This window comes from Furipterus horrens, unplaced genomic scaffold, assembly GCF_987537825.1.
Source record: "Furipterus horrens unplaced genomic scaffold, mFurHor1.1.pri manual_scaffold_15, whole genome shotgun sequence".
Classification (NCBI taxonomy): Eukaryota; Metazoa; Chordata; class Mammalia; order Chiroptera; family Furipteridae; genus Furipterus; species Furipterus horrens.
The window spans coordinates 13,128,124-13,139,540 of record NW_028327185.1 but is presented as its reverse complement, the minus strand read 5'-3'; the positions used below and the strand labels follow the sequence as shown (position 1 = coordinate 13,139,540).

General features: G+C 47.1%; 1 protein-coding gene across 1 annotated transcript in view; it reads right to left on the bottom strand.

Annotated features, from left to right (window-relative positions):
• The window catches only part of AKT3 (AKT serine/threonine kinase 3), a 190,633-nt gene extending 188,937 nt beyond the window's left edge, over positions 1 to 1,696 (bottom strand). Inside the window, exon 1 of the mRNA XM_090263249.1 lies at positions 1,632 to 1,696. The gene's annotated coding sequence lies outside the window, so the exon portion shown is untranslated. The remainder of the gene's footprint in view (positions 1 to 1,631) is intronic.
• Positions 1,697 to 11,417: the final 9,721 nt, after the last annotated feature.

The window sequence follows — 11,417 nt, the reverse complement described above, 5'->3', positions numbered from 1 at the left end:
ATTTTAATAAATATTTTCGTTTTAGAGAACCACATCCTGAATATTCGTGCGTATTAAGACAACCGTCTCCTGAAATATTTATATTCATTTATACATATTTTGCAATAACGCTAAAGTTCTGAAGACAACGTTTCCTAAACCATCCTTATTGGACCCTTCCACCTTTGGTTTTGCAACTATTTCCTAACAATGTATAATCTACTGTAATGAGTTTCCACCAAAAACAAAACCCAGTGGTTGTCTAATGATTTACAGTGTACTTAAAGTTATATGACCACGTTTCTCCAAATATGGAACATATATCTAGACTGATGATCTGAGGCAGTTGGCAATGTGCTAACTGCAAAAAGTCATTATTCCATACCCTTTAGCTTTAGGGTGAACTTAAAAAGTGATCATTTTATTAATACTAGTAATTAACCAGTAGATAGACAGGGTTCAATGCTAAATTTCTAATTTGGAAACGACATGAATTACAAACAACTGGGTTTTCAACCAATCACCACACTGGTGGTATGAGTTGGTTTTATTTTCATAACATGATTCTGATGGAAGAAATGTGAACATCCTAGCCTTGACCTATATGTAAGCATTGCCTCTGCTCTCAGAGATAAACAGTAAATATTGGTATTGAAAACCTGGCCCGAAAAAGATTCAATCTGGCCTAACTGCAGATTCCCGGGAAATCCCACCCAAGGGGTGAACCCGCGAAGGAGTCAAGATGAGCACAGCAGGCAGCGAGGCTTCAACCTGGGGCTCTGAAGGGCCCCACCAGCATCATGGCTGGTGCAGACCGATCCGCAGGAGCAGGCGAGGGACGAGGAAGAGGCTGGTTTGTTTACTTGCAGCCCGAGCCGCCGCCGCCGCCGGCAGCGACAGCATCACTGGATCAGCCAAACCCAGCATCTTCCGCACATTTCTATTCTTAGCACACAACTCCCAAGCGGATCAGAACCCCACTACTATTAAAAACACAGACAAGCACGTTACCCACCTCCCCCCACACCCCACACCCCACCCCACCAGCGCCGTCTTTTCCGCGCGCCGGCGGCCGGGTGGGTGGAGGAGGAAGGAGACCCCGGGGACGCCGGTGCATCCTCGCCTTCACCCCACCCCACGCGCACAGGCGGCCCCGGCGCAGGCAGCGCGGCAGACAGCCCCCTCCCCCCAACCCAAACACACTGACACCGAGCCCCACGCGTTATATAACCTCGGGGCGCCCCCTCCCCACGCCGCGCGGCCCGGCGGGGAGGGCCGAGGGCAGGGCGCGGAGTGGCGCAGGGACCGGAGGCGCCAGGGCAGCCCAGACGCGGACGGTCCCGCTAGGCCGGGGACACCCTCCCGGGCCCCCCCGCGCATCGCCGCCCCCCGGCTTCCCCTGGAAAGTGAGGGGGTGCCCCTGTCACCCGCGACGGGCATCCCCGGCCCTCGCCGCCCACACCCAGAGCCTCCGCGGACCCAGCCCCCGCCCACGCCCCCGGCGCGGTGACAGCCCGGACGCCCCCGCCTGCCCCGCACCCCACCGCCGCCCCCCGCCCGAGGGAGGCCGGGACGGAGGACCAGGCCGGGGGCCCGGACGGGGCCGCAGGCGACGCGGGGAGGGGGCGCGAGAGGGGGGCGGTGGCTGTTACCTGCAAAGGCGGCCGTGGCGGCCCCGCAGCTGCTCGGGCGGCGGCGGAGGATGGAGCCGGGGGGGCGGGGGGAGGAGAGGGGGTGACTCGGGGGTCCCCCCTCCCTCCTCCTCCCCTCCTGTCCTCCCCCCACCCCGCAGAGCCTCTGGCGCCCCTGGAGCCCGGCGCGGCCGGGGTGCGGACGGGCGGGCGGGCGAAGGGCTGCAGGGCGGGAGGGAGCCGGCTGGGCCGGGCCGCGGAGCCGGAGCGGGAGGCGGCGGCGGCGGCGGCGCGGCAGCAGGGGGAGGGCGGAGGAGGGGGCGGAGACTCTACATGGGAATCGGATATCGGCTACAAATTCAATTCATCACCAGAAAACACCGCTCGGGCGGGGGCGGGTCACGCCGGCGCGGCGGCGGCGGGCGGCGGCTCCGGGCCCCGGGGCGCCCCGGGCGCGATCGGGGGGCTGCGGCCTCCTCTCCCGGCAGCGCCGCGCCGGTGGGACCCCGCTGCCGCCTCCCCGCCCCCTCCTTCCTCCCTCTGGGGCGCCGCCGCTCGGTTCTCGCCGCCGCCGCCGCCGCAGCGGGGCTTGTTGTTGACTTTGAGGAAAACTCCTGACGTCAGGGGCTGGCTCTCGGCGACTGGCGGGAGCGGCTTCCCCGCGTCCCCGGCCGGCCCGCCGCCTCCGCGCCCCTCCCCGCCGGGCCCGCGTCCCCGGGCTTCCCCGCGCCCCCCAAACCCGCGGCGCCCCGCGCCCCCTCTCCTCTCGCGAGAACATCCCCCCCAGCCAGCCGGGCCCGGGCGCAGGGGCCGTCGTTCCCGGGCGGGAAGTGCTGGGTTTCCCCCGCGCACTCGGGGCCAGTGGCGGGCACCTGGGGCCCGGGCGTGGAGCCCCGCTTTCCGGAGAGGAGCCCGCCGCCTGCCTCCACGCGCGCGGCCGCCCCGGGGCATCTGTGCTCGCGGCTCCGGGGCAGATCGGGCTGGCGCGCGGGGGGCGGAGTGGGGGGGGCGCACGTGGATGTGCGGGGGGGCTGGGGGGGGAACCCCGGGAGCTGCGAGCCGGCGGGAAAGGACCCAGCCCCTCTGCACCTCGGGGGTCAGCCCCAAACCTGAAACCGTTTCTCACGATCTCAAGGAACCGTACTGTCCAGCCCAGGAACACCTCTCCCGAGAGCCACCCACGGCGCGTCCTGCCCGCAGTCAGAACCACACATGGGGCACAGGTTGCAACGGGATCCTGATTCATTCTTAAAATGACACCTTTTTTAGGGATATTCGTTTCCATTGATTTGGGGGAAGCCATGATGTCCTGCATGCACTACGAAGAACATTCTTGAAGTTCATGCCTGCTGAGAATATTCGCAATGGAGACGCTGTGTTTGCAAAATGGCCTTATTTTACCATACATCACACTCCATAAAGTTACAAAACAAGGCTTTTTGTTTGGGGTTTTTTTGTTTGTTTACCTGATACCATGTTTTGTCATTCTAGAACACTTTGGAACAAAAACATATTATTCTGCCATAGGGCTCTAGCCTTTTTGAAGTACCTGTTATGTCTCCCAATGCAAGATTCTTGTTAATACTTTTGGCTTCTTCCTCTCCCAGGTTGCACTTCGTTTTCTGCTTTCCCCTGTCCTGACAACACTGTAATGGTACTTATTCTTCTATACTAAATTCCTGGTCTTTATATAGTGAGTTGTATTTTACACATCGATGCCCACATCTTTTACGTAGGCACATCTATTGGGATTGTGGGCAGGAGTATGAAACCTAATGAGAAAGAAACGGGGTTTTCTTTTTTCCTTTTCCCATATTTCCCAGAACATCATGAACTGATAAGTACACTGAAAAGTAAAAAAATATCCTAATTTTATTCAATTTATCTGTGTACAAAGTACAGATAATTTATTCCTATAATTATCAGACCTCTAACAGTCCCTACTGGCAAAATGATTCCGTTACAGATTTCTTGCTGTAAATCACAAAAAAGGGTCAGATTTTGCATTCAATAGTAAACCAAACCCACTTTCTATTTTAAAGAAAATTGTTCCTAATGACATCAGAGCTAAAAAGAAAAAAAAAGTGGAAAGCTGTTTTAAATATTTAACTTTGAGAGTTGTAGTACTCTCAATTACTAGATATCCTTTATCCCCTGAAATTTTCATTTGTTTCCAATTTTAACATCACTATATTTATTAAAACCAAATTTGTCTATGAGCCTTACTGCCTAATCAGATTGTATTCAATTTTAGCTGGATTAAATCCTAAAATTAAGTATTGTATAAACAGCAATGGATTAAATACTCTAGACTTCATATGGAGTATTTGAAAAACTGTGAACTTTTATTTCTGCTCTGCTTTGCTCTTATACCGTACTAGTTTCATAAGTTTCTATACTAGAAGCATATTACAGGATTATTATTATTTATTACAGAGCTATTATTTATTTAAATAACACTGTTCTTTCTCTCAGACTGTGCCGCTATGAGTTTGGCAGAATCTGCCAATTGTGGTCTGATGGTGCTCCACACAGAACGTGAGCTGGATTTCTCCTCTTCATGGTCGGCACACCCTTATCACATGGAACAGCAGCATGTTCACCCATGAGAATGTCCCTCCTAAGTTTCAGAGAATAAGCCCCCATACTTTATTAAGCCAGATATTCTTAAGGCTAACATCTCTCAGTAGTAGTAATTTATGCATTTTTTTCATCCTCACCCAAGGATATGTTTGTTGATTTTAGAGAGAGAGAAAGGGAGTGAGGAAAGGAGAGAGAGAAACATTGATCAGTGGCCTCCTGCATGCGCCCCGGCCAACTGACCCACCAGGGATCAGACCTGCAACTTAGGTATGTGCCCTGATCAGGGAGCAAACCCTAAACCTTTTAGTGTACAGGATGATGCTCCAACCAACCTGGTCAATGCAGTAATTTATGCATCTTAAATAAGTACTCTTCTTGACTAGAAATTAGTAAATTAGATACTGAGACCTTTTTTCTGGGTGTTTCCACCATTTGTTGGGAGTAACTTAAACTAGAAGGTACATTTAGAATTTCAGGACATTGGGAAACAAAAATGAAGTTACTGCTTCTGTCTTATTAAAAAGGGTATCTTGGCTCCAGTATCTAGGACGTGACACAAAGTAAAACAGAATAAGTGTCTGTTGAATAAACTAACGCATGAGTGAACAAATGGAAAAATACATCTATCAGTGTTCTCTGTGCAGTTTATACGGTACTTTCCTCTTGGATGGCTTATTGGGAAGATCGTGAACACACTTTGGAGACTTGCAGACCTGAGTTCAAATCCCTTCTCAACAGAATTTCCTTAATTTCCACATTTGTGAAATGACAGTTGCAACTATACTTCAACAGCTTTTTAAGAGAATTAAATATGATAAAATATTCAATAGTATCAACACAGTGAGTGGTTAACAAGCTAAAATTCCTTTATCATAAATGTGAATATATTCATTATTATAACACTACCTGTACAACAAATAAATACAAAACCTATCCCAGCACATAACTTTAGAAGCACATTTCTCATCCAGGTAAAGCTCTGAAGAGCAGACAAGTCTCCTACAAGCATTTATTCATATAGGGACCAAGTGTCTTCTGCATTAGAGCTCTGACGTGCTAAATACAAAATCACAACATCAAGCTGGCCAAAGCGGGGAGAAGCATGGAGAATCATTCAAGAAAGCCTTTGTGTACCTCACTTCCATTGATGCTCCACCAGCTAGAACTCTCCAAGCCGCTTAACTACAAGGCAGGCCATGAAGTGGAGTCTTGCCCTGGAAGAAAAAGAACTAGGTATGATGTACAGCCAGTCAGTCTCTGCCAGGGTTGATTTCTGGGATAGCCATGTTAAGCCTATAGCTGTAATTAGTGAATATCTTACATGATTGATAGAACAATTTCCAAAAGAGCATAGTTTAAATCCAGGTATAAGTAGCAGAAGAGTCCATTGCAATAGCTATCAGTACTAATCGTCTTTTTCTCTTTTTCACAGACGTCTTAAGGTGTAGGTCAAGAGTTGTGTTAGTCACACATGAGAACACGTGAGGAACAGGTATACCACTGATCTAAAACTGGGAGACTGAAAGCCCTCTAGAAACTTCCCTTTTATTTCACTGTCAGATTTTTTCCCTGCTACGTTACTGGAGTATGAATGAAAATTTTTCATTCATATTCTCTCTCTCTCCCCCTCTGACAACTAGAATCTGTTAGCAATTAAACAATCTCTGGGCATTACATTTAGTATTTCAGCACTCTTGGGTCACAGAAAGTTACTGACCATAGTAACTGCTTGTCCGGCAATGAGCTAGAATGCATGTTCTAATTCCAAAGCAACAAGCACACATAATTATTACCTGGCTGTGCGGAAGAATCAAGGTATGTAATAAAACTAATACATACATATTGTAATCCCAAAGCCTCATTTTAGACTGTAATTTTAACTTCCTGAGTTGATGTGCGATTCTGGTGGGTTCAGAACCTGCTCGGTGGGGACTGAATTTTGCAATACGACAGTTCGCAGCGAAATAATGACAGGAAATTTCCAATCCTCATCTAGGTAATTACCTCAACTTCTTTCTCGGTTATCTCATGTAAACACAGTTCTGTTCTAGAAAGTTTCCCCATCTATTTTGAAACACAGTTTCTTCTGATGAAAATACTTTCAGAATCAACTGGAAAGTTTCATATCTACACCTGACTTTTTTTTTTAAACACACTGTGAGCCCTGGCTGGTGTATTGTAGTTCAGTTGGTTGGAATGTCGTTCCATAAACTGAAAGGTCATGAGTTTCATTCCCAGCCTGGGTTCAGTCCCTGGTCAGGGCACGGACAAGAAGCAACCAACTGATGTTCCTCTCTCACATCGATGTTTTTCTCCCTCTCTCTCTCCCTCCTTTCCCCTCTCTCTAAAATCAATAAGCATGTCCTCAGGTGACAATAAAAATATATTTTTAAAAAAGCCACTACGAAGCCCTTCGATTGTGATGTTTATTAAATAATTCTGGTTTGCTTTTCTATAGCAGGGAGGAATTTAGTCTCAGAATTTTCCTATTGACCATTAGTTACTAGACAGGATTATGGCCACTTTAAATTGCAAACACTATCTCAGTCCAGAAATTAGATTTTAACGCAAAATGTTGAGTCTGATCTAGAATTCAAGGCTTCTTTAGTCTGAAAGCCTGTAGTGGGAAAGCAGGCAAGCCCAGCTTCTCTGTTTCTTTCCCTTCCAGTCCACAAATCAGTCTCCCGGGGAAGGACAAAACAGTTCTTATCCCGCTGGTACCATTGTAAGCCGGCCTTGCCCACTCTCAGCCTGCCACACAGAACCAGACACAGATTCCCAGGGCACAGTGCAAAATGCAAATGCTGGACCCCTTGTTGAAAAAGAATTAAGAATTTCAAGATGGCCACAGCAGAGCGTTACACCAAGTGCAGGCCGCCACGCACAGGTGTGCACAGGTCACACACCCCTGAAGCCTCTGGCAGCTGTTGAGGCCGACTCTCCAGGGCCTCTTCGCAGAGTTGCTTCTGGGCTCCTCTAACTGCCACCCCTTGTGGAAATCGATCAACAGAAACCTCATTTAGAACGGAGTCAGAGCTAGAGGAGAGAACTCTCAGGCATGGAGACCCCGGTGGGAAGAGGTGCCCCTTGCATCTCTGAAAGGAAGTGACCCAGCCTCGGCAGGAGGAAGAAAAGATGCCTCCTTTCCCAGTAATAGGCCAGCGAATGTAACTCAGCCAAAGAAAAGTCATTATACATTGAACTTCTGCTTTCCCCCAATGGACTCTTCCTTACCACATGCACCACCCCCCCAAGTCCATAAAAGAGTGATCCTCTCTCCTCTGGTTCTCTGGACTTACACGTGGTTCATCATTAGACCACATGTCGTCAATTGCAATTCTTTGTTGCTCCCAAATAAGCCCATTTTGCTGGAGAAATATCTGCTGTTTATTAAAGGTCAGCACCCTCTGATGTGGGTGATGCACCTTTTCCTTCAGCTGGCTGCTCCTGATCACCCCTCAGCTCCTGCTTCACAGCCCTATCAGACTCCTCTCACCCTCTGGCAGGCCCCCCAGACTTGACAGAAGATGGCTCTGAGCCACCTCTCTATCTCCCATGGGACTTTATATGGGCTATGGGCAACACTCATACATTCTTTGCCCTGAAGGTCATTCTCTCCCTCTTGGTTCTGCTACAGATGCTGTTGGGCAACCTGTTCCCCAGTTTTCACAGAATCCCCCCATTGTAGGGAACACATTCCGAGCTCCCTCATGATCCCATGGAAGCCCCTGGAAGCCACCTGGCATGAACCGAAAAAGGATCCTCCACCCTCGCCCCTCTGGAGATGGTGAGCTAAACCTTCCTCAGGATAATCCCTTCACAAATCCCTCTCTCTCAAATGTTCTCCACTATTTTCCATTCTTAAAGTGCATACGAGCATTTGAGTCATCGAGTAATAGGCCTTGAACTATGTCCTTTATAATATCTCCAAAGAACCTCACTTGAACTGCCATACTTTTCGTATTTAGGGGTCTCAGTTGAAACTTCAGTTTTAAATTCCTACTGAAAAGTATGTTCTCTCCATGGTATAAGTACTTTCTTTTTTTTTTTCCTTATGTGGATGTGTGCTCATGTATAAAAAGAAACATCAGTTATTATTGAAAAATATATATTAAAGTTAACGGGTATTTAAGTAACAAAATTAATTAAAATAGTATCTGCTCTACAGTTGTTTGCATTTCTGCTTGAAAAATATATGACAACAAATGGCTTTTTTCATACACTGTTACATTAATGATAATAAATATTTAGACTCTTGCCCTTGGTTACTTTTTCAAAATTAGTTCTTAAAAAATATAAAATTAAACACTATTAAATTTTATCTCTAAAGAGCATATGTTATATAAATGTGCCACAAATCAAAACTAAAAATATGGAAGGACAATTTGGACCAAGTTAGTCACTTGGACAAAGATTACATTGAGCCATGAAAACTCACGGATGCAGGCACGAATCTCAATCAGATGGAATTTTTTTTTAATGGAAGAGACTGCCTTAACTTTTTCTTCATGTCTGTGATTACCAAAGAGGAGTTGCCTTCCTTTGTTCTTTTGTATACCAAAATATTTAAAATTTTCAGAAAATGTTTGGACTTTGTGTCTAGTTTAAACTCCTTGATTTTATCTTGCTCTGTTCAAGGTGCTGTTGTGAGCCTGGAGAATACAAGTCAGAGAATAACAATTTACTAAACACGTCAGTGCCTGCCTACCGCAGGTCTCCTGCTACCTCTCATTTTCTGAAAGGTTACTTCCTTATAGATGTCTTCTTCCAAATACCTGAGACAATCCTCAAGTTCTGTGACCTCCAGAAATCTTATTTATGAGCAAAAGCTTCTTTAGATGATTCATAAGGGGCAACTTATAAAGAGTGAGGGAAAAGACCAAGTCCCCAACTTTCATGCATTTTCTCCTTGATGATAGGTTGTCATAACCTTTTTCTTAAATCTCTAGTCATGGTTTCATAAAACTACTTGCAGATCTGCCTAGTTCTATTCTCAGCTCTGATAAAATATTTGATACCATAGATCATACAGTTCACATTTAACAATCACTTTAACTTAATTTTATAAGCACTTGCTAACTCTATACAGACAAAGGTCTGGAGAGACAGATACGAGTACAACCCAGTGCCCACTTTCCATATGTTCCATCTGTTTGGAGACCAACATAAATAAGCAACTATAATACAGGTAGGTACGATAGTAGAAGTATGTACAAAAGAAGGAGAGAACATAGGACGGAAACAATTAACAGTAGGATGAAAAGGACTAAGTCAGGTCAACCTAAAGGGAGGTCAATGGCATTGTAGTTGAGCTTTTAAATAAGGTCAGGAGTTGATTAGGCGGGATGAGACATTCCAGGTCAAAGTGAAGCAGGAGAGAATAACACTGGGGACTCCAGGAAGAGGAAATGGGGTACAGGGAAGGCTTCAGTGAAATAAAGACATTTGAGCTGGACTTAAATAATCATAGAAAGAAGAGTCTACAGTTACGCAAGAGCAGCAGAGAGAGAGAAGGAGGAAGAACTTTCAGAGGAGCATGATGTAGAATCATCAGGTCTGAGTAATCAGATGGTGGGCAGAGGGATGGTGAAAGAATGTTGGGAAATGTCAACACTTGAGGGCAGAAGATGAAGAAAAAAAGAGCCAAGTGAGTAAGATGAGAAACAAGAAGTTATAAAGTCAGGACAGGAGAGAATTGTGAAAAGGAGGGGTATATTCACCAGTGGGAATACAGCAGAGGAAGTCAAATGAAGGCGAAAATCTGGTAAATCACTATGGACTTTTACGACAGGGGAGCCTTGGGTTACTTTTGTGGAGGTAACTTCATGGCGTGATGGGGTTGAGAACTTCACAGAACTGAGTTAAAGAGAAAATGAATGGCCAATTGAAGAAGAAGGGAGAGTGGAAACGAGTATTTGTTGCCGCCCACTATGAGCTGAGTTCTGTGTTGGCTCTTTGCTTACGTGGAACAGGACACTATTTTGAAATATTAACCATTGTTTTCTGCTTTTTGGGTCCCCCAGCTCTTCCCTGTCATTTACAGAGCTAGATCATTGCCTCAGGAAAGAGATCATAGAGCAGACTGAGGAGGAAGGAGTCCTTTCCTGGCTTTTTCTTTCAAAAGCCTAGCCCTCAGGAAGAAATGGAAATGACTCCAGGGCTTAAAACAGCAGACTTGGGACAAGCGATGCAGAGAACAAGGCTTCACACACTTGGACACTGGTAGAAAGTCCTTCAGGCTGCAGGAGGAAGAGAGGACCTGTTTGGATGGGAGAAGGTAGGCCCTATGCTCTGCGCTATGGGCCCAGTCTGTATGGGACATGAGTAAATAAACTGACAGCCTTTAGGATTCAAAAAAAAAAAAAAAACAGAGAGAGAGGGAAATTGTGTTTCTTTCCTTGTAAGATCCTAGACAGAGGGAAGGACCAGAAGTTGGCCTGTCCCCGTGGTCCATGTAGGCGTTCACACCCCACAGAGCTTCCTGGAGCCCAGTGTAACCTGGACAACACACACTAATTCTTTGTGACCAGGATTTCTGAGGCTGCACATGGCTGTAGGCAGACATCTGAGGTCCCCATGCTTGACTCTGATGCGGGATCAGCACGGCAGCTCCAGCACATCAGCAAATGACAGCTCCGCAGCCACTTCAAAGGACTAACAACGAAGGGGCAATCGAGACGACCGCAACACAGGATGCTCGTGTGCACCGACTACCAAGACCAATGGCACTTGCCCTCCCCGTGACGTGCTACCTACTGTTCTTCCCTCTTGCCTTCCCTCCAGAACTTGATCAAAACCCTGGCAGAAAGAAGGTTTCTAACCACCCAGCAAAATGGAGACTCAAAATGGAAATAAACTTGAATCCAACTGTTACAGCACAAAAGGTGGTTCTTTCACGTGGCGCCTTGGTGTGAAACCTAACAACTAGTGTTGAGGAAAACAGGTCATCATTTACAATATTCCAACCTGGGGAAGGCAGTGAGCACTTCAGCTCAGAGCCCTGTTCTTCCACGGGACCCAGCACTTCCCTTGCTCCCCAAAAGCCTATAAACCAAAAACATGCCCAAAAGTTCCCCATCCCTTATCTGTCAGCTGTCTCTTTCAGGATCTGGGGTATGATGTCATCAGCCTCCGTATAACAGTCCAGGAAAACATGTGTCATGTTGCACTGAATCACGCATGGTTCTCTCTCTCCCCTTTCAAAGCAGCATGGAGTTCTCCTCT